Source organism: Chlorocebus sabaeus, chromosome 23 (assembly GCF_047675955.1).
Source record: "Chlorocebus sabaeus isolate Y175 chromosome 23, mChlSab1.0.hap1, whole genome shotgun sequence".
Taxonomy (NCBI): domain Eukaryota; kingdom Metazoa; phylum Chordata; class Mammalia; order Primates; family Cercopithecidae; genus Chlorocebus; species Chlorocebus sabaeus.
This window is the reverse complement of record NC_132926.1, coordinates 17,480,239-17,503,255: the sequence shown is the minus strand read 5'-3', so window position 1 is coordinate 17,503,255 and position 23,017 is coordinate 17,480,239. Positions and strand designations below refer to the sequence as shown.

The following is a 23,017-nucleotide window of genomic DNA, read 5'->3' as shown; positions in this document are numbered from 1 at the left end:
CTGGAATTTCTTTTCTTTAAGAATGTTAAATACTCTTTGGAAGGCCGAGGCAGGTCAGGTGAATGCCTGTAGTCCCACCTGCTTGGGAGGCTGAGGCAGGAGAATGGCGTGAACCTGGGAGGCAGAGCTTGCAGTGAGCCGAGATCCTGCCACTGGACTCCAGCCTGGGCGACAGATTGAGACTTTGTCTCTGAAAAAAAACGATGTTAAATACTGGCTCTCAGTCTCTTATCACTTGTAGGGTTTCTGCTAAGAGGTCTGCTGTAAGTCTGATGGGCTTCCCTTCCCCCTGACCTTTTCCTTTAGCTAGCTTCAACATTTTTTTCTTTCATTTTGACCTTGGCAAATCTGATGACCATGTGTCTTGGGGATGATCTTCTTGTGAAGTATCTTACTGGGGTTCTCTGCATTTCCTGAATTTTTGTGTTGGAGAAGTATGGAACACTTCATTAATTGTGTGTCATCCTTGCACAGGGGCCATGCTAATCTTCTCTGTCTTGTTCCAGTTTAAGTATATGTGGTGCCAAAGTGAGCACTTGAAAGTTCTGTCAAAACTTTAAAAATTAAAAGCTCCAAGGAAGGTTTTCTAAAGGCTTCTAAATAATTGTTGATAAAACAATTAAAACATTGATACCAAATCCAGTAGAAATAAAACATATAGCAAACAGTGAGGATAGATTTCACATCTGAACACCATTGCATTCCCCCATCCCTATAAAAATTGCAATTAAATTAAAATGTCATTGAAAGAATAATAGGCAACAATCAACTAGGGTGCTTTCCTGGAATGCAAATACTGGGAAATCGTACAAGAACCATGTTAATCTATCAAGACAAAAAGGTACAGTTTTTTTGTCTTCTATAAATGCTGAAAATGTAAGAAAATTCACATCTGTTCTTACTAAAAAATAAAAACTACTACAACATTAAGGGATAGATAGATGTATAGGTAAATTTATCTCTTTGAACACAAAGCAAGCAATTATTCAATAATTAATAAGTAAACATAGAAAGCATTATTACAATTTAGCAACAAGAAATAGAATGTCCATTTTTGCCATTATTACTAAATAATTTTGAAAATGTGAACTAGTTTATTTTGGAAAAATGCACTAGAGGAATGCACAAGAGGAAAAATTAAAACGTAAAACTTGGATAGAAAAATATAAATTGTCCTTTGCAGATAATATGACTCTACATTTAGAAGACTCCACTTAATTAACTAACAAAAACTAATAAATGTAGATAATAAAGACTTTAGTAAGTGGGCGAATAGTCTAATTTACAGAATTAAAAGAAAAATTTAGTGTCATAAAATGTTTAATATTGCAGTTTTATAATGTATTTTAGTATTTGGTAGGAAAAATATAATCATTCTGTTTTTTGCATAGTTTTATAATTCTTAAATACTTACCCTTTTATAGTAACTATAAGATTATTTTGTGATATGAGATTTTGCCTAAGATATTATTAAATTTCTATAATAGATTGGCTTTAAGAAAATTGACTTCCTTATATGATTGAGCTTCTTATTTTATTATTTCATAATAGTCTTTTAATTTGTTTGTGTTTTACTCTATGTTCTCTAGAGATTTGTTTCCTTTACATAAATCTTGTTAATTTCTGAAGTATATTTACTAGCATTCATTACAATTTATTTTAAAGTACTAACACAAATTCAGAAAATTTCTGATGCTTGCTAAATTAATTTTAAAAGATTACCTTTCTAGAATGATACTGTTAGATTTTTATGTAAGTGCCTTCAAATAGCAATAATTAAATACACAGACATGTTTGTGTATATGTGTGTGTGTGTGTGTGTATGTGTGCTCACAATTGAGTTGGTTAATACTTCCACAATAATTTGTAGCAATTGTGGTGATGGTGGACATTTTTGTTTTATTTCTTTACTGGGAATGCATCTAGCATTTATCATTAAGCACAAAAGATGTCTAGTATTAAATACATGTTTATGTGTTTGTATATTCATGGGTTCATTAAGAAAGCAATAATTGGAAATGGTGCATGTATTGAAGGAGTTAATGGAGTTGCTATGCAGATGTTGAGGGCAAGAATATTCCAGAAGAGAAAGCACCACCATAAGGGCCCTAGTGTCTGAAATATTGAAGAAGCAGCAACAAGGTCAAGGTGATGGGAGCAGATAAAGATGAGAAACTTGGTAGAAATTAGGTCATAGGTAAAGAAGGCCCAAATTTATAGAGCCATGAACATTATGATGCCTTTGACTTTGATTGTGATCACAAAGAGGAACCACTGCAGAATTTTTAGCAAAAAGTGGTATAATCAGTGTTGTATTTTTATTTATTTATTTATTTAATTTATTTATTTATTTTGAGACAGAGGCTCGCTCTGTCGCCCAGGCTGGAGTGCAGTGGACGGATCTCAGCTCACTGCAAGCTCCGCCTCCCGGGTTTACGCCATTCTCCTGCCTCAGCCTCCTGAGTAGCTGGGTCTACAGGCACCCGCCACCTTGCCCGGCTAGTTTTTTTTGTATTTTTTTAGTAGAGACGGGGTTTCACCGTGTTCGCCAGGATGGTCTCAATCTCCTGACCTCGTGATCCGCCCGTCTCAGCCTCCCAAAGTGCTGGGATTACAGGCTTGAGCCACCGCGCCGGGCCCAGTGTTGTATTTTTAAAAGAATCATCCCAGTAATTACATCTCTAACTCTACATTGTCTAAACCTTTAAATGATGTTGTTTCTCATTTTCCTTGAAGCCCAAATTCTCTCTTTTATATCAGAATATAAAGTGGATGATAGGAAATTAGGCAAAAATGACATTTAAACAATGTTTACTTGTCTTTTGTTGTTGTTCCCTTAATGAGGATGATTAAAGATTATGCCATTTTTTTCTGATTATTTGCATAAAACTTCAGTAGTCACTGGGTCTTTGACTAGGATTGAATTGAGTTCTTTTTGTCCTTTCCCCTTATTTACCATTCCAATGTGTAAGAATTCAGATTTTAAATAGATTCTCTGGAGTCTAAAGCCTTTACATGATGCATTAAAACTGAGCCATACGCTCTGAGTTATGAGGTGCAATAATTAATTTTCTCATTTCTTCACATTTCCATGTTGTTAAATGTTAATCAATTCCTGCTGTTTTGGAGGTCAAAAATTTAAATGTTAGAAATAATACCCATAAGGAAATACATTTATTGATATTTAAGTTATTGAAAACAAAAGGATAAAGTGAGAAACATTTAATATAGAACTAAATTAACTTGATGTCCCCAAATAAGTATACATTTTATGACTGTCATCACTATAAATAACAGTAAAATAGCATATAGGTAGTTTTATCCTGTGCTTATCAGGTTTTCATAGAGCTATAGAATTTATTTCTTTCCAATTGCTCAGTTTATAATAATTCCACAGGATACTAAGCCACGTAGTTAGCATATTGTTCCTTCCATGTGTTCACTTACTTTATTATTCCTTTATTCAACAACTGTTTATTGAGCACTAGCTGTGTGCCAGATGCTGTATTTGTCGATGCTTTAGATGCAGTATGAAGCAAAACAAAGATCTCTGTCCTAGTGGAGTATTTATTTTAGTATAGGAAGAGAGACAAAAAGCAAGCATAATAGATTGTGTGAAAGTTTACAAACTAATGAGTGAAAAAAATACAGAAAAATAAATGAGAGCCAAGTAAGGGAGACTGAGGCAATGGGGAGAGGAAGTCCAAATAGTTGTTTCAAATTCAGATGAGGATGTCAGGATAGGCCTTATTGAAAAGGTGAAATATATAAAGATTTGAAGGATGTGAGGAAGTAATTGTGCAGATATCCTGAGAGTGTTTCTCAGTGGGAAAGGAACCCAGGTAGGGTGGACAGGACTAGGAAGAACTGAAAATTAGTAGGAGAAAATATAAGAACATAGCAAGAGGTCAGATCTCACAGGGTATTGCCAGTCATTTTAAGGACTTTTTAAACTTCAAGATAAATGGGAGTCATGTCAAACCTTGGAGGAATGATTTCATATGCATGAAGCTTTTTGAGAATCATTCTGACTACTCTGTTGAGAATAGGTTGAGGAGGCTAAAGCTAGAAGCAACGAGTTCAGCCAAATTTTTCTATTTGAAATGGATTTCAAATAGAAAGAAATGTAAAACACTTTGGTATTTTCTTTTGGCTCTGAGATACTGGAACTTTGGTGATGCAATCAATGTGATGTGCAGAGCTGTAGGAGGAGCAGGTATGAGGGAGAGACGAGAAGTTGAACTTGAGATGAAGTATTGAGACACTGAACTTGAATTGTCTTTTGAACAGCAAGATGGAGAGGTGTAGTGAGCACTTGGATATAATAAGCATTTAAAATTCTGGAGAAAAGCCTAGCCTGGATATAAAGCTTGGAGATTCATTGCATACTCAGTTTGAGTGTGAATAGAACAGAGGGTAAGGCCTGTGGTCCTAGGCACCTCAACATAAAGACATCAATAAAGAGAGGAACTGCAATAGAGGCTGAAAAGGAGCAATGGTGTTGGTAGAATGAATTCCATACAGGACTGGATTCATGGGCACAAATCCTGTGAAGGGCCTTATGCTCAAAAGGGCCCAGTCTTAGTGCATTTGGGCCATTGTAACAAAATACCACAAGTTGAGTGGCTTATACACCACACACATTTATTTCTCACAGTTCTGGAGGCTGGTAAGTCCAAGTTTAAGGTGCCAGCAGATTCAGTGTCTGGTGGGAGCCTGCTTTCTGGTTCACAGATAGTGCTTTCTTGCTATGTCTTCACATGGTGAAAGGTGCTAGCTAACTCTCTAAGGTCTTTTTAAGAACACTAATCCCAATCACAAGGGCTCTACCATCATGACCTAATTATCTCCCCAAAAGTCTCACCTCCTAATACTATCTATCACCTGACAGGGTAGGATTTAAATATATGAGTTTGGCAGGGGACACAAACATTCAGACCATAGCAAACCCCGTAATTGGTTTCATGCTCTACTGTTACTGTCTTGAAATTCCTAATTATTTTTGAACAGGGGAGCTCTACAAATTACGTAGTTGTCCTGATTCCATGCCACTCAGGTAATACATCTAGAGCAAACAAGATAACTACCAACTAGATAATGGGCTTTGGTTAAGATAAAAGCTAAATATTTTTTCATGTAATTTTACATATGTACAGAGAAACAAAGATATCTTCAAGCTATAAATCTATTTCTTTCTTCCACTTAATATGTACATATTTCTTTGATATTTTTGATTTCTAATTACTTCATAATTCTAGCTTCTTTTTCATCATCTCTACTAAGATTTTAAAAATTTGGATTCAACAATTGTTTATTTTTATGATTATATTTTCTTTATTTTCTCTAATCTTATAACCTCAGACCCTGGCACAATTTCTAGTACTTAGCACGTGCTCAATTATTATTTGCTATCAGCTTTTCCAAATGTTGCCATAAGTAGCTAATTGATCAGTGGCTTTTTCTCATTTTAAAATCTACAATTTCTGCAGCTTTTAATAAGTTTTCACCCTCTTCTGTTTTACATTTATTTTACTTTAGATTATTTTGAACCATATCATGCATGTTTTCTTCTTCCCAATTTTTTTTTTTTTTTTGGTGTATTTTTAGTCCTCTTTCTCTTTGTTCTAAATAAACAATAGGTATAAATAACTTAGATTAATAATTAGTCCTCAGCCTTCTTTTCTTATTATCTGCTGTTCCTTTTGTCTACCTCTGTAACTATTACCTTTCCACTATAAGTAGCTATGCCTCTCTCGCCAGATTCAAATCAATGCTATTCTGGCCACTGGCCATCTCAGTTTCTTTGTTGTTCTGATATCTTGTCCCACCTGTCTGCTACTTCTGATATCTTGTCCCACCTGTCTGTGCCTTACTTACTTCTGTTGACTATTATGCTGTCAGTAACCTACCTGTAGAATGTTCTTGGATTCTTACCTGTCATTAATGGACTACTCCTATAGTTTCCATTTTTAAGTGACATTCCTTCCTTTCTATATCCACAGCCTCCAGCATGATTCTGTTTCTCAGTCTCTCTCTCTCTAGAGGGCCAAATACTTCCCAGTCAGATCCCTTCCACACAAATCAGAATCGCATATCCAAAGCACAATTTCCTTTATATTACCTCATCTTAAAAAGAAGAAAATCTCCAGTCGCTCCCTATTGTCTCTGCTTCCCAGACCGTGTCAGACTATTCTAGCATATTATAACCAATCGTGAAGTATATCTTTGATGATAAGTTAGCAATTATAATTAAAGTCTAAAAGTTGTGAATGATTTTCTTTTTTAAAAATTAATTAAGTGTGCACATTATATCACACTTATTCCCTTGCCTTCTGAAGTGCTTTTCTTGAGTAGAAATGAAAGGAAGAAAAGACAGACGGTAACAAAAACACAAATAAAATTCAAAAATTGCACATAACCCACCAGTCGTGTGTCTATTACACAGCTCCTGGTGTCCAACTATCAGTGACATAATATGAATTAGTTATGATGTTCAGGATTTATGATAATCAGTAGCAATATTCATCTTACTTCCTTGCATTTTTTATTTTACTTTGTTTGTTTTGTTTTGATCAAAACACATGGATTGCTTTGTGCATATGGTAATTGTTCATCTAGTCCGCTCTAGCACACACACCAAGCTGCTCACTCCCACACACACAGAGTTGAGAATTCTTGAAATACAGATATCAGTGCAAGCATAACCCTGGTATGCAAGAACAAATGAACCTGGCTCACATCTATCATCAGCTTATTTGTCATCACTCTGTAAAAGAAGGGGCTTTTCTCTTTATCCTGATCTCCTTTCTTTTGACCACTTTTTTCTACCATCTTCACAAGTCAGATATTTATATTTCAAGACTCATTTCAAATGACACCTCCTCCTTGAGCTTCATAAAATCTGCCTTTCCTTTAAACCCCGACACTCCTTTTACCCTACTGAAGACATAGTACATTGCCTGTTTTACAGTCATCTGTGTATTTATATTAACTTCCTGCATGACTCCAAATGTTTCTTCTGTATTCATCCTGAGCCCAGAAGATTATCTTGAAAAGAAGTAAAAACACTTATACATTTGAGATATTTAAAACCCTTATTAAATGCCCCATTCTTTCTTGCATGCAAGAAAAACAAAGAAAAAATAAAACAGCTGTAACTAGTCTTAAGGTGAGATTCCTCACTAGCATGCTTGACATTATATTTTCCAAAAACATAAATTTATTTTTACATGAAGGTTAACATTAGGGTTTCTACATTAATGCGTTATTACTATAATCATGATGATTTCTCATGGAAATTGTTAAAACAAAGCAAAAGCTTTGTGTTTCTCAGAATTACAAATTCTCTTCAAAATGAAATAGGCATGTTTCCTAGCCATTGAGCATGTGCGTCTAAATATCTAGGCAAAATAGACTTGAGCCATGTTATAATGTTCAATCTATAAAACTACATTTTAAATGAAGCTAACGTAAAAACAATTCTGTGAATGTTTTAATAATACGACCTTAAAAATGTTCCAGGAACTGATATTTGAAATTCTAGAATAGTAAATCATACAAAATAATAATTTACTCTTGGATAATAAGTCAAATTTTACATTAGTTATAAATATATGTCCTCAAACTCTCCTGCTGATGGGTTTTTGACAAAATGAGGCCAACATTCAAATAAAGCATAGACAAAAGAAGACATTTAGAAAAGAATGTGTTATAATAAAAGTAGGAATACAGTTTGGGAAATTTTATTGAGAATTACTTAAGCAAAGGCAGCAGAAAACACAAGTGTAATATAGATATTGAAGAAGAGTATGCTAACATTTATTACCTTTACCTTTTTATTTCTTTAAACTGAATATATATTTACCAATTTACAGAAGAAAATGAAGCCAATCATGCAATAATCTACAGACAATTACATAATATTTATGATTGAACTATTGTAATATTTCATAGTTTAGACTTGCATGACAATTCAAGTACATTATTCTTTTGTTACAGGTATAATATTTACATATATTTAACTTCTCAAATTCTTGCCTGAATGTCATGAAAAATGCAAGAATATATATCATGATAGCACTGTAATTTCAGAATGATTTTATAATGTTTGAATATGTGCATGTTTGGGCTAGATAGTGAAATCTGCAGCAAATATTATGATATTTGATGTATCTATTTTAAAAACTTCAATAAGCATTTATTTTTATAGTTCTGGAGTTAGAAAGTAAACATTTATGTTTGTGTGCTATTTTAGAATAACATGAAATGCTACTTCTGTTTCCCCTAACATTTATCAGAAAGAAAATAGTTATTTTATTTTTTAAAACTATTGTATATATTCTACTGAGGTTCACTCCCTAGCAGTCTCTTTTTCTTAAGGAATACATTTTGAATGAGAAGACATCCTAAGGCAGACATTCTAAGTCAAAAATATTGTACATATTAAACTAAGGCAGAGACATTGAAGATTATAGAAGAAATATGTGGCAAGTCAAACACTGAATTTCTTACTTCCTGTGAAGGACCTGAATGGAATTTCAACTGTTTGAAATAGTTTCAGGTTGGGAGAATTGCCGAATTTCAAATTTTGGATTTTTCCTAATGTCATATGGTTTTTACACTTAGAAAAATTGTATCTCATTTATTAACAAATTTACAATTCAGTAGAGCAATGGTTTTGTCATTAGGAAGGAAGGAATTCAATGTGTGTGATGAAAGTAATTTGAAAATGAATTGCTATGAAATTTTTCTTTATATAAAGAAATAACTAAATCTCTGTGTCTACTTTAACACACACACTATGTAATTATCATGATAATTTAGATAAATGGAGCTAAAGGTTAAATATACAGAAAAGAATAAAGAAACTACACCAGCAATCTGTGACCAGTGGTACACCCAGGTGGGTGAGGGAGTAGAAGCAATCTGCTGCAGTAGGAAGACTATTTAGAATTGCTAGGACATGGTGATAATAAAGAGATAATTTATTTTTAGTGAGTGTTAGTATCCTTTTACATTTCCTCCTTATTGCTTGTGCTCAGGGTGGATAGCTACCCTTGTTATTCTACAACTTGTTACTTCTACACGAAACATAATGGAATGGAAAAAACGTCAATTATCCTTTTAAAATGAATATTATAGGTCATATTTCACATAGAGGATTTATAATAATAAAGATCATAATAGTTTGCTGCTCTAAATACTTCATCATGCATTATCTCATCTGATTTTCATAACTGCTTGCTGAAGCAGGTATTATCATTTAAATGAGATGTATGGAAGTTAAGTAACTTATTCAAAAGTTCACAGATAGTAGGTGTTGAACCTCAGACAACTCAAAATCTGTATTCTTAATGGCCACACTCACATGTCTCATTAGACATCTAGTACAGAAAAAGACTTGACAAAGAAACCACTACTGTACATAGATACAATGATCTTAATCGGCAATGAGGTAGATTCACCTATGCTTTCCAATTTAACATAATTTGTATAACTATTCATTTGGAAAGCTGCCATTGAATGTTTGCTTATTATGTGCCAGGCACAAGGAACTTTCTTTCCAAGATCTCACGTATTCTGCACAACCACATGAGATGAATATTATTGCACCTTTTTAAGATGAGGAAGTCATGTCCACAGAGGTCACACATTTATGTGAAGGGGGAAAAGAAATTTAAGTTTAAGTCCTCCTGACTCCATATGTTATGTCCTTAATTAATAAATTGAAGGCTACAAAATAAAAGAATAAGGAAAAAGAGACCCAAACTTATCATATTCCTCATTTGATATATACCCAATTTTAGATTCATGACATAGAGTGTTTATCATTGACTCTTATGTAACCTAAATTATTACACTTAGGACATGAAAATATCGTGTTTAGGAAAACTTCATTGACTCACAGGAATATGTTAAGCAATAAGAAGAAATAAAAATTACAAACAAAACGTAAACTTTTTATAAAAATCCTAATTTCACAGGCAATGGTATAGTGTAAGTCTTACTACATGTATCAGTCACGGTTTTGCAGAGAAACAACCAAGAGAGTTGCTATAAGTAATTGGCACATACATTGTGGAGGCTGAGAAATCCCAAGCTCTACAATCTGAGAGCCAATGGTATAAGTTCCAGTTCAAGTCTGAAGTCTGGAGAAGACCTTTCTCTCAACTCTAAGACTGTCAGTGGAGAGAGTGAGTTCTCTCTTGCACAGCCTCTTGCTCTATTTAGATCTTCAGCAGATTGAATGAGGTCTACGTACTTTGTGGAGGGCAAACTTCTTTACTCAGCCTACTGATTCAAATGTTAAACGAATCCAGAAACATCCTCATAGATACACCTAGTATAATATTTAATCAAATATCAGGGAGCCATGTGGTCCAGGCAAGTTGACACATAAAAATAAACATGCTACTTAAGAGAAATTTGTTCAGATAGTGGTATTGTTTATAATTAGATGTAATGATTAAACAGGCAATTTTAGAATGTGAGATTTTTCTAAGTTGAATACAAAATTCTTCTGCACACACACAAAATAAGATTTTGTAATATACAAAATTCTTGTGGAAAGAGTATCATTTTAATCTGTCAGTCTTCATATCATTTATTGAATTTTTTCCATGCAGGTTTTCTCTATTATATCATTCTAGGAATAAAAGACAAACATGAATCCATTTTACAGGTCTTTACTTTGGTCACATATATTGGGCATTTGTTTCCCATAGTTAGTTGTTATCACTTAAAGAAATATTTAGTGGTGCAAAATGTCACAATTTACAAATAAATTGGAATTCAAAAATAATGTATATATAAATATATATATATTTTTTGAGATGGAGTCTTGCTCTTGTCACTCACACTGGAGTGCAGTGGTGTGGTCTCGGCTCACTGCAACTTCTGCCTCCCAGGTTCAAGCAATTCTGCTGCCTCAGCCTCCCGAGTAGCTGGGATTACAGGTACATGTCTCCATGTCTGGCTCATTTTTGTATTTTTAGCAGAGACGGGGTTTCACCATGTTGGCCAGGTTGGCCTTGAACTCCTGACCTGAGGCAATCCACCTGTCTCAGCCTCCCAAAGTGCTGGGATTACAGGCATGAGCCACCACACCCAGAATATAATTTATATATTTTTAAAGGGCCATTTATTCATTCTTTTTGTGAAAATTTTGATACTATGAATGCAGAAAATTTGGATATTTTAAATTCTAAATTCTCAAGTAAAGCTCTTCTTTAAATAGTGCTGCAAAGAAAAGAAGATATAAAGGTTTTGATAGGAAGTAATGCTATGGACAAGGATATGAGGCCTTGAGAAATGGCATAATTCACATCTTACAGTATTTATTTCAGTCTTTCTGTGATGGTGAGTAGTTAACTAACTGTTAACTACTTTATTTTCAATTACAAAATATTAGGTTGGTACAAAATTAATTTTTTTTTTTTTTTTTTTTTTTTTTTGGCCGTTAGAAGTAATGGCAGAAACTGCAATTACTTTTGCACTAACCTAATAAAACTTCCTTTTAACTATATCTCCCGGAGAAGTGTCACAAAATCAATGTACACTAAAGAGAAAAAGGTATTTCAAAATTGTACTAATCAATTATAAAGCTTCACAGATTCATATTGACATAGCTCCTTCATGGTGTGAGGCTTACTGAGGGCTTAGAGCTTGCGAACTATTCGTTGAACTGTAGGGTAGTACAGCTAAGTGTTTAATAATATGAATATATTGGTCCAATCCTGGTCTTATCTTTTTGCATGTGATCTTGTGCAAGTCATTTAATCTTTCTGTATCCCATTTTCTCTATCTTAAAGTGGGAGAATAATGCTATCTATCTCATGGAATTATTGAAGAGTTTAAATGAGTTAATATGTATGAGCATGCCTAAGAATGTGCTTGATGCTACACAGTACCGTGTGGGGGTACACACAAAGTGTCTACCTGTGCTGGGAATTTTTATGAATTATTAAATTTTATGAATTTTTCATTTAAGAATTCAAAAAAATTAACTTTACAAAAACAAGATTGTGGAATTCACAAAACGTAGTCTGTCCATAAACCAAAGGCTCAGAGAGATGTGTAGTTTGTTTAAGTTCATACAGTCAGGAAATCTAAACTGAAACTCAAAACTGTTTTGCTTATCTCCAAAATGTATTCATATCTCACTAAAGTAGTGGCTTTTACATTTTTCTCCATGTAATACAGAATAAATAAGAATAAAGAGAGACTTTATAATCTGATTGTGAATGAGATATATAGTTGTCCCCAGATCTGTCTTTGTCTGCCAGCATCTCCCAGTAATCTCCACCAACCTCTTTGCATTCTTTCTTTCTCTGAGCTAATCCACTGAAAATTTTTCATGGAAAATGCTTTGAAAACACAAACTCAGAACCCATCCTTTCCCAACACCAATAGATTTTTCCATCACCAAAATATTCTCGGGTATAAATGAGTAGTGATTACGCTAAATTTTAATAGAATGTTAAAACTTATGCAGGGAAGTCAAAGGAAAAATAAACCCTGGATTACAGAATCCAATGATGCCTTCTTTGTCTTCAAGGAGCTCTTTTTGTATCACTGTCATTAATCTGGGCTAAGATTTTTTATCATTATAACCTTACATCTTCTCTAGTTTACATGATATAAGAAATTAATTTATACATGTCAGTACTTTACATATTAATATTAACAAATTATTTGACAAGTCTCCCAACTATTCAACTGAGTGAGAAACTCATAAGACAGCAAAATGTCCCCATAGCTCTGTTGAGAAGTTTTGCCATACTACCCAAGGCAGTGATGTATTGGTTAACACTTTTGACTCCTAAAGAGAAACGCAAAGCTTCACTTTTCATTTTGCCACTAACTTTTAAAAAAACTTCACTTTGGCCTGATCTCTAATCTACCTGTGGCTTCGGCTTGGCTTTATGTGTGCCCTTGCTATCTTTTTAAATTTAAATAAGACCCAAAGTCTTCCAATTCTAGGAATAAAGGAGTTATATCAGCACTGAAAAGGTGAAGAGGAAAAAAAAAAAATGATTGATGTGAAACAGAAAGGAATTTGACAAGAAGAGATACAAATCTTTCCCTTTCCTATGTTACAAATGTGAACAAATCGAAGATTAAAAATCTGTACAATTTGCCTAAAGTCCCAATTCATCCTCAGATATTTTAACACAACCAATTTAAACACTTTCTATTATCTCCTAGGATCAAAAGAATCAATCAACATCTTCCACAGTCTTATGGGTCCTCAATCATGCTTGCCCAAGGCAATGAAAATCAAATCAAATGCTGCTTCTATGGGTAGGGGGTTATAACTCAATATAACAGAAAATACTGCAGTAGTTAAAAAAAACCTTGCATAAAATGAAAAGTAATTCATGCTCATTGAAAACGATATCCTTTCAGAGATTATGTGGAGATTTCCTCAATCTGTTCTTTTTCCCTCAAAATGAGCTTTTAAAATGTCAACCTGTTATTCTTTCAGAGGCAGAAGATTAATTTTGTAATCAATCCAACTTCCATGTTCTCTTCATTTTGATAACTTTAAATTATGACTTTCAGTTTCGATATTTTTTGGAAAATTGGTCTTCATTTTGAAAATAATAACTATAATACATAAATACCTAAATGCATAGATACTTATTTGCGTATTTACCAACGTGAGTATGTGTGTTTAGATGTGTGTATATATGTCTGTCTGGGTGATACATATCAAACTTGTATTTGTTACAATAATGGAATTGGCCAAAATGTAGAAAAGACAAGACTCAGGACGGTCTTTCAATTATATTTTTCAGTGTGGCTAGTTTGGTTGCAATGAAGAGAAACATCTCTAAAATGGTTTGTCTGTGGTGTTTCAATATATATATAGATCTGAACTTACTATCCATGTTATTATTGTGTTTACTTTTATCTGCTCAATATAGAATATATATTAGAAATAACTCAATAAGAAGGCTAAAATTTTAAATCTATCATTTTTTAAAAACCTACCTATTTTGTGAAATGTAAGGAATGATGTATTTTTAATTTCTTTAGTGAGGAAAAATCTCCCCTCCCCCATCATCAATTCTGTATTCAGTAATTAGATTTCTATGATTTTGACAGTTATGTGCACTCAAATGTTATTCCTATTAGAATCCTACTTATTGATTCAGGAAGCAAAGCAAGTGAAAATTAACTTTTGATCCCTTACTAAATGACTATAATAATTATATAAATTTTGATAGTAATAATTATATTTCTAGCTGTATGGCGTGGAATGGGGACCAGGTACTCCTCCAGGCTGCTTCCATACTTTGGGAAAAACATCTGCAGTTACATAAGTTCATATTATATGCACGTATTTATTTATGTTCCACTAAAAACAAACTGGGAGGGTGCCAGCACAGATCCTACATCGACTTTTTGTTTTACGATTTCTACTGTCAGCCCCTAAGCATTACAATCTGTGTACAATTAAGAAAAGATCGAAATTATATTTATTGACCCTATTTGTACCCCATCTTTATAACCATCTCTAGAAATGATGAAACTGCTAACTTTAAGAAACTTATTTTATTGGCTTACATTTATTTAATATTGTCATATGTGGTTTATTTTGATAGGATTTATTAATTATTTTCCCCAAAGTGATGTATTTTCTAAAATATTTGTAAAATTACTTGAGGATCGGGGGAGGGTAGAAGAAAATAAAACAAATGCTTTTGATAAGGACAATACTGGATATGAATATACAGAATTAGGTTATAATGTCTAATCTAGATTCTAACTTGATCACTGGGATATAAAAATTGCTTACATTAAAGTAGAAATAAAAATTGCTTGAATATGATTTATAAAACATCATCGAAGTTGTTATATGTATTATGTTTTAAGATTTAGATGTATAACATTGCATGTTTATACCATGAGAAATCCATGCTTTTTGTTTGTGAATTTCACTTCTAGGGTTTTGCTTTGATTTGCAATATTTAAAAGTTCAAATTAAATTGAACTTAATCTGGAATGACATGGAAGCAAAACTTTTAAATTTCACTTTGTATAGTTCTAGAATAATAATAAAAGGCCTTAGGCATTTTAAAAGTTAGGTTGGTTTTAAATAATAGTTGAGCCAAGCTTCAAACTATGATGACTTAAATAGTTTCTTAAATTTTGTATTTTGTTATTGTATCTAACATACTAGTACACCGATTATTTCATAAGGCATTTATATAATATTAGTATGAAACTTTATTTAATGTGGTTAAGTTTTAGGTATATTATTTTTTAAGTATTTTCTGATTATTTCAGAATTTTAAATCCCTTATAAAATATCCAAGGTGAATCTGATTTTTCTTTAAATTCTTATGGCAACATTTCCCTAAGATTGTTACCAAAAGAGAGCGTTTAAAGTCAGAGTGAATCAGCACTGGGTACTTGATTTGGCAAAACTAAAGCTATATACATTTGCTATCTATAAAATGTGATCACTGAAGTTACTATATTTGTAATAAAATCTGTTCACTAGAATAGACTTGTAAATCTAGCACCAAAATTCAAGTAATATAGTACATTACAGACCTATTGAATAGGTCTACTTCAACTATTGTTTGGTTAACAAATTATACAAATTCAGCATATAAAACTATTTGACATAATTAATTCATATACCAAAAGCACATGTAGAAATAAGTAGTTAGCTGAACCAGACTCACAAAGCTACACATTGTATTTCATGTAATTTAGATATATAATCCTATTTAATCCTCATATTATCTTTAAAAAGATAATTCTCCCTAACAAATGTTTATTAGTCATCTGCTGAGGACTAAGCACATATGTAACAGACAGAGAAACTGAGGCCTAGAGATATCAAATAACTTACCCAAGGTGAAACAATTAGGAGTCAGTGGAGTTGGGATTCATACTGGGAATATCTCATGCCTAGTTCTACTCTCTTTCCTTATGCCATGCTATGATATTTAAAATGATATTGGAGGAATATTGATCTACCCCCACCTTCTCTCCTTTGATAGCAGATGGATACTACATATTACCTCTATAACCTTTTTCTCATTTCTGCACCTCTCGGATCCTCTCACCTCTTCACGAGAAAAATCATGTTATTACTTACATTATAGCGTAGTAAAGGAATTACAATCATTAACATAACAAGTTTTCATTCTTTTTCACTCCTGCCAGAATCTGGGCCTTTACCCCATTGCAAGTTTGTAAGTTAGCTTTGTATGGTGTCATGTATGATGGCAGAACACAGAAAGCTGTAGGGTCAGTAACAGAGGACTTTTCACATAACATGAAATAGGCATTTCATGTATGCATTAGTTTTCTTTGCCCACAAGTTCCACTGGAATAAACCACAGTGGCCTAAGTGGATCCTGCACACACAACAGGTTTGCAACACAGCCAAATAACAGACAGCTATGGGGATACACCTTTATAGTAAGCTCATTCCTTGTCCTGGAGGGTGACATCACCTTACCCTCAATAGCTTGCTGCAAATACAACCTTAAAAAATGGCTCATGTACAGAAAAGTCCAGGTCTTGATTTCTTGGCTACTTCACTAGTAATATGCAAGAATGGTCAAGGACACGACAAATGACATCTCTCAACAACTCCTTCATATCCTCCATTAAGTCTTTGTCAATCTCATATTATATTCACACCCAACTTTCATTCAATTCTTCCTTTTACTACTCCCCTGGCAGAATGATCTGTCTACACTGCCTCTGCACTCAGGCATTGAAAATGACTTGAGAGAAAACAAAATATAAAATATTAACAAACACACACAAAATAAACCCATGACTTTTTCCAGGTGTGATATTTATAATTCACATTTGGACTCATTCAGGACTTTATTTCACACCTTTTTCTCACTTTTTAAAACAAAGCATTTATTCCCTTACTCATTCTTAGCTGATTAACCTGTTTTTTATTTCACTTAGAAAACAAAAGCAATCAGAATAGGTCTTCCAAAGGTTTCCACAGCCACATGAACTAACATCATAACAGATGTGCCAGTAACCTCTGTCATCACTTCTGTTATTATGGATGAGCTGTCTGTGCTCCTTGCTAAGGCTAAAACCTTCCCTTATGGACTGAATCCCATCTCCTCTGGACTGTGCAATGACGTGGTTCAATTGCCTGCCTCCCACTTTATTTCCTGCATCAACGATTCCCTCTCTACTGCACAATTTTCATAAGCATGCAACCACACTATAATGTCTCTCATCCAAAAAGAAAAAAAGTAACTTTCCATAAACTTTCCGAAGACTCAAGGCTTACTTTATTTCCTTTGTGCCAATGGGACCCTCAGCCCTATCCCCAAAGTAATCATTGAGTTTTTGAATATCCATATATGTGCTGTTAGAAAGAAAGGACCATATATTCTGAGAACAATTGGCTGCACAAAATGATAACAACAATCTGTAAATTAAATGCTTTATTTAAGTCAATGGCAGGGCTTTTTTACCCCACCAGATTCTATAACTAGAAAAGGAATACTATGTATATTCTTCTCTAAGAGTAATGCTCCTAGGAAGAAGGAATATAGTTACATTCTAAATATGAGATTATTGTTGGAAAATGATTCTAAAATGTTTAATCTGATGCCTTGTTTTTAATAAGCACAAAATAAATAGGTGTTGATTGTTAAGCAGAAAAACATAAAACTCCATATAAAAATAAAATAGTTCCCTTTAATCAGGACTTGCCATTCTTGAATTACTCATTTTCAAACACTTGCTTCTATATTTCCGCTATTTCTTAATGTAGTCATTTTTCTTTGAATGTTAACTTTCCATATACTCACAAAACTTTCAGTAGTTTTAAAGTCAGATATTCCCCCAAATTCTCCATGACATACAAAATTTATTTGCTAAACACTAAAAATAAATGGTATATTATTTCTGTGGCTAAAATCACTGAAGCACATTAGAAAATTTATTATGCAATGCTGTCTAGTTTTAAATTGCACATGGCTCAATATTTTCCCTCAGTTTCATCATGCTTGGATTTGTTGTTCTTATTGTTGAGGGAAGTTATAACTTATTGGGTAGTGGCTATGAGGAAACAGCAGTAACAGCCACAGAAAAACTATCACACCAATTTATCCTCCAAGTTAAAAATAATGAGAATCTTAACATTTCATTTTACAAAGGTATAAAGATCATTGGCTCTTATTGGATAATTTTGGGAAAAAAAATATTTTCTTCAGCCACAACTTTATGTTATTTTCACTTTAAAATCCTTAAACAAAATTTATCTTATTCCTCTTCTGCTCATTGCCAATCCCTTCAACATTAGTTGCACTTTTTTTTTTTTTTTTCTTTTTGAAACAGGGTCTCACTCTGTCACCCAGGCTAGAGTGCAGTGGCATGATCTCGGCTCACTGCAATCTCTGCCTCCTGGGCTCAAGTGATCCTGCCACCTCAGCCTACCTAGCAGATGGGACTACAGGCACGTGCCTTCATGTCTGACTAATTGGTGTACTTTTTGTAGAGGTGGTGTCTCGCTATGTTGCTCAGGCTGGTCTCGAACTCTTGGGCTCAAGTAATCTGTCTCCCTTAGGTTCCTAAAGTGCTGGGATTACAAGCATAAGCTGCTGTGTCAGGCCTACTTGGATTTTTAAAATTATCTTTTCGTTTATCAATTAAGACTAAAGAAATATGCTCCAACTTACTTAATTCTTGTGAACAATTTTATGTAGGCACAACAGTCAAAATGACAGCTTGGTGGAAAGTTGGGATAGACCTGGAAAAAAGCAGAAGCCTAGAGATCACAAGGAAAACTGGGAAGTTCAAAGAATTATATCATATTATTTATTACCACACTGGTTTGCAGCATGGGCTCTAGAGTTAAGTCATTTGTGTTTAAAACTTGGCTCTCCATGTTATTAATGTAACAACCTGGATAAATTGCCTAACAGCTCTGTGTCTTGATTTTCCCAAATGTAAAATGGTGATAATAATAGAATCTACCTCATAGAACAGTTATGATTGCTAAATGACTTAATACATATAACACACATAAAATAGATCTTAAAACATATTAAGTATGAAATCGTTGTTACGGAAGCCAAATGACAACAGCAGACAACGTTAAAGACAGGAGAAATTTGAAGCCTTTGGCACCTGCAGATACATCAAGCATTAAACAGAGACAAATTCCTAACCAGATTAATAACAACAAAAATACTAATGGACTATTTACCTCAGTTCCTATTACTCAATACATTTTGTTTTGCTTTCAATAATGACAACGACAAAAAATCACAAGACATACTAAGAAGGAAAACAAGCAGACAGATTCTGAAGAGACAGAGTAGTCATCAAAAATTGACCCAGCTATGACACAGATTCTGAGATTATCAGACAGGGTATTTAAAATATTTACAATGGAAATGTTGAGGGCTCTAATGAAAAAAGTAGATGCAGGCAGAAACAGATGGGTAATGTAAGTAGAAAAGTGGAAACGCTAAGAAAGAATCAAAAGAAAATAGCAGAAATAAACAACACTGTAGCAGAAACAAAAAATAATAATGCCTTTGATGGACTCAGACTGGTCATAGTCAAGGAAAGAATCAGAGAGCTTGAAAATAACACATTTTCCAAACTAAAAATTGAACAAAAAATGAAAAAAAAAAAACCCTACAAAAACAAAACAAAAACTACGGGCTATAATAGAAGCATAATTGAAATAGCAGAAAGAGAAGAAAGAGAGAAATTACCAGATAAAAATATTGCAGTAATAGTGGCTGTGAAATTTCCACAATTAATGGTAGACATCAAATTGAAGGAACTCAGAGAAAACCAAACAGGAACCACTCTAAAAAGTCTACTAATATATATATCATATTCAAACTGCAGAAACCAAAGACAATAAGAAATCTTCAAAGGAGCCAGAGAAGAAAAACTCACCTTACATGTAGAGAACTAGGATAAGAATTTAGCAAGACTGGTCATCAAAAACCAGGCAAGCTAGAAGTGAGTGGAATATAAAATTTAAAGCATTAATAGAAAAAAAAATAGAAAACAACAACCTAGAATTCTATATCGAGTTAAATGATCCTTCAGAGATAAAGGAAGAATATAGAGTTTCTCAGATAAATTAAAAACAGAGAATTCATCTCCAGCAAATTCGCTCTAGAAGAAATGTTAAAAGAGTTCTTTAGGCAAAGGAAAGTAATAGAGGTAGAAGTCTTGGATATACATAGGAAAAAGATATGTTGAAGAAAAAAATTAATGAAGAGAACTTTTTCTTATTTTTAATATCTAGAATATAACTGAGGTAATAATACTAACAATGCATAGGGTGATTATAGCATATGGGTAATGAAATTGAAGGCAGTAATGGCATAAGGAAAGGGAAAGGCAAATCTAGGAATACTCTAAGGTACCTGTTTCATGTAAGAATTGCTATGGTGATATTTAAAGATGAGTTTCAATAGTTAAAAATTTATAATGCAAGTCCTAGAGAACTTTTTTTTTTTTACAAAAAAAAAAAAAACTACTTGTATGCTGTGAAATAAAATGTTTACATAAAACCAGAAAAGGTAGAAAACAGAAGAAAGAAACAAAGACCAAATGGAATCAATAGAAAACAATTATAAACATGATAGATAGTAATCCAACTATATCAATAATCACTTTAAATACATGCACTTCAGTGAATTAAATACAACAATTGAAACATATTGTTAGAGTATATACAAATAAGACCCAGTTGTTTACTATAAGAAATGCTCTTTAGGCCAGCAGCAGTGGCTCACAGCTGTAATCCCAGCACTTTGGGAGGCTGAGGTGGGCAGATCAGCTGAGGTCAGCAGTTCCAGATCAGCCTGGCCAACATGATGAAACCCCTTCTCTACTAAAAATTAAAAAAAAAAAAAAATTAGCTGAGCCTAGTGGTGTGCACCTGTAATCCTGGCTACTCAGGAGGCTGAAGCAGGAGAATTGCTTGAACCTGGGAAGCAGAGATTGCAGTGAGCCTAGATTGTACCATTGCTCTCCAGCCAGGGTGACAAGAGTGAAACTCCATCTCAAAAAAAAAAAAAAAATCATCTTTAAATTTAAAAACTCAGGTTAAACTTAAAGGCATGCAGAAAGATATAGTATTGGCTTATGCTAATCCAAAGAAGACAGAAGTAGCTATATATAAATTTCAGACAAACCATAACTCGGAACAAGGAAAATGATCAGTGATAAGAGGGGTATGAAACGTTGATAAACAGGTCAATTTACCAAGAAGACACAGCAATTCCAAATGTCTATGCATCTAACAGAGCATCAAAATTATGGGGAGCAAAAACTGTAATGAGAAATAGATCCACTATTATAATTGAAGACATCAGCAACTCTCTTTCAGTAATTGATGGATCAAGCAAGCCAAAATCAGTAAGGATTAGTTCACCTTAATAGCACTATCAATCAACTTGATCTAATTGGTATTTATAGAACATTCCATCTAGCAACAGCAGAATATACATTCTTATCAAGCTTGCAGAAATACTCATTGTGATAGGCCACATTCTGTACCATAAAATGTACCTTAACACATATGAAAGCTTAAATATCATACAAAGTATATTCTTACAAAATGGAATTAAATTAGAAATCAAGATCTGAAGGATAGCTGGAAAATCCTCCAAATATTTGGATAGTAAACAACATACTTCAAATAAATAAGAAATAAAATAAATCATAAAAGACATTTTAAAATATTTTAAACTAAGTAAATATAGGTTAGGTGTGGTGGTTTATGTCTGTAATCCCAGCACTTTGGGAGGCCGAGGTGGGTGGATCTCTTGAGGCCAGGAGTTCTAGACGAGCCTGGCCAACATGGCAAAACCCCATCTCTACTAAAAATACAAAAACTGCCAGGTATGGTATCATGCACCTGTAATCCCAGCTACTTGGAAGGCTGAGGCAGGAGAATCGCTTGAACCTGGGAGGCTGAGGTTGCAGTGAGCCAAGATCACACCATTGCACTCCAGCCTGGGCAACAGAGCAAGACTCCATCTCAAAAAAAAAAAAAAAAAAAAAGTAAATAAATAAACTAAGTAAATATAAAAATAAAATTTATCAAAATATGTGGGATGCAGTAAAACCAGAGCTTAGATGGATTTTTTTTTTGTTTTTTATTTTATTTTTTTTTGAGGCAGAGTCTCACTCTGTTACCCAAGCTGGAGTGTGCAGTGGCATGATATCAGCTCATTGCAACCTTTGCCCCTGGGATTCAAGCAATTACAGTGTTTCAACCTCTCAAGTAGCTGGGGTGTGTGCCACCATGCCTGGCTTATTTTTGTATTTTTAGTAGAGATGGGGTTTCACCATGTTGACCAGGCTGGTCTTGGACTCCTGGCTTCAAGTGATTCCATCCACCTCGGCCTCCCGCAGTGGTGGGATTACAGGCGTGAGCCAACATGCCTGGCCAGATGGAAATGTATAGCACGAAATCTAATTTAATTCCATATTAAATTAGAAAAGAAGAAAAGTAAAAAGCGGATCATTTAAGATTTTACCTTAAGAAACTAGAGCAAGTTAAGCCTAAGTGAGCAAAAATAAATAAATGAATGAAAATTAAAGCAGACATCAATGAAATTAAAACAGGAAAATAATACAGAAAATCAGCAAAGCCAAAAGCCAGTTCTTGGAAAAGATTAATACAATTGGTAAGTATCTTGCCAGGGTAATCAAGAAAAAAAGATAGTTGACACAATTAACAGTATTAGAAATAAAAGAAGTGTCATCATTCCTGAACCGACAGACAAAGAACAACAATGGAATTCTATGAATAACCCTCAAACTTGATAACATATGCAAAATAGACCAATTGCTTGTAGGACACAAGCTATTGTAGTACTAATAGTAAATCTTAATGTATGCAAATTGAAAAAGCAATAATTTAGGAGATAGGAGGATAACCGGATTGAAGGCAGAATGTGACAAAAAATCGATTGCAAAGGTATAAAACAACCTTACTGGTGGGATGGGGAAAAGAGATAGGCTAATT

At 33.6% G+C, this 23,017-nt stretch overlaps 1 non-coding gene across 1 annotated transcript; it reads right to left on the bottom strand.

The window, feature by feature from the left end:
* Nucleotides 1-430: 430 nt before the first annotated feature.
* Nucleotides 431-536, bottom strand: LOC119618453 (U6 spliceosomal RNA). The gene has a single exon (XR_005234750.1). It is a non-coding gene; the product is annotated as a U6 spliceosomal RNA (small nuclear RNA).
* Nucleotides 537-23,017: the final 22,481 nt, after the last annotated feature.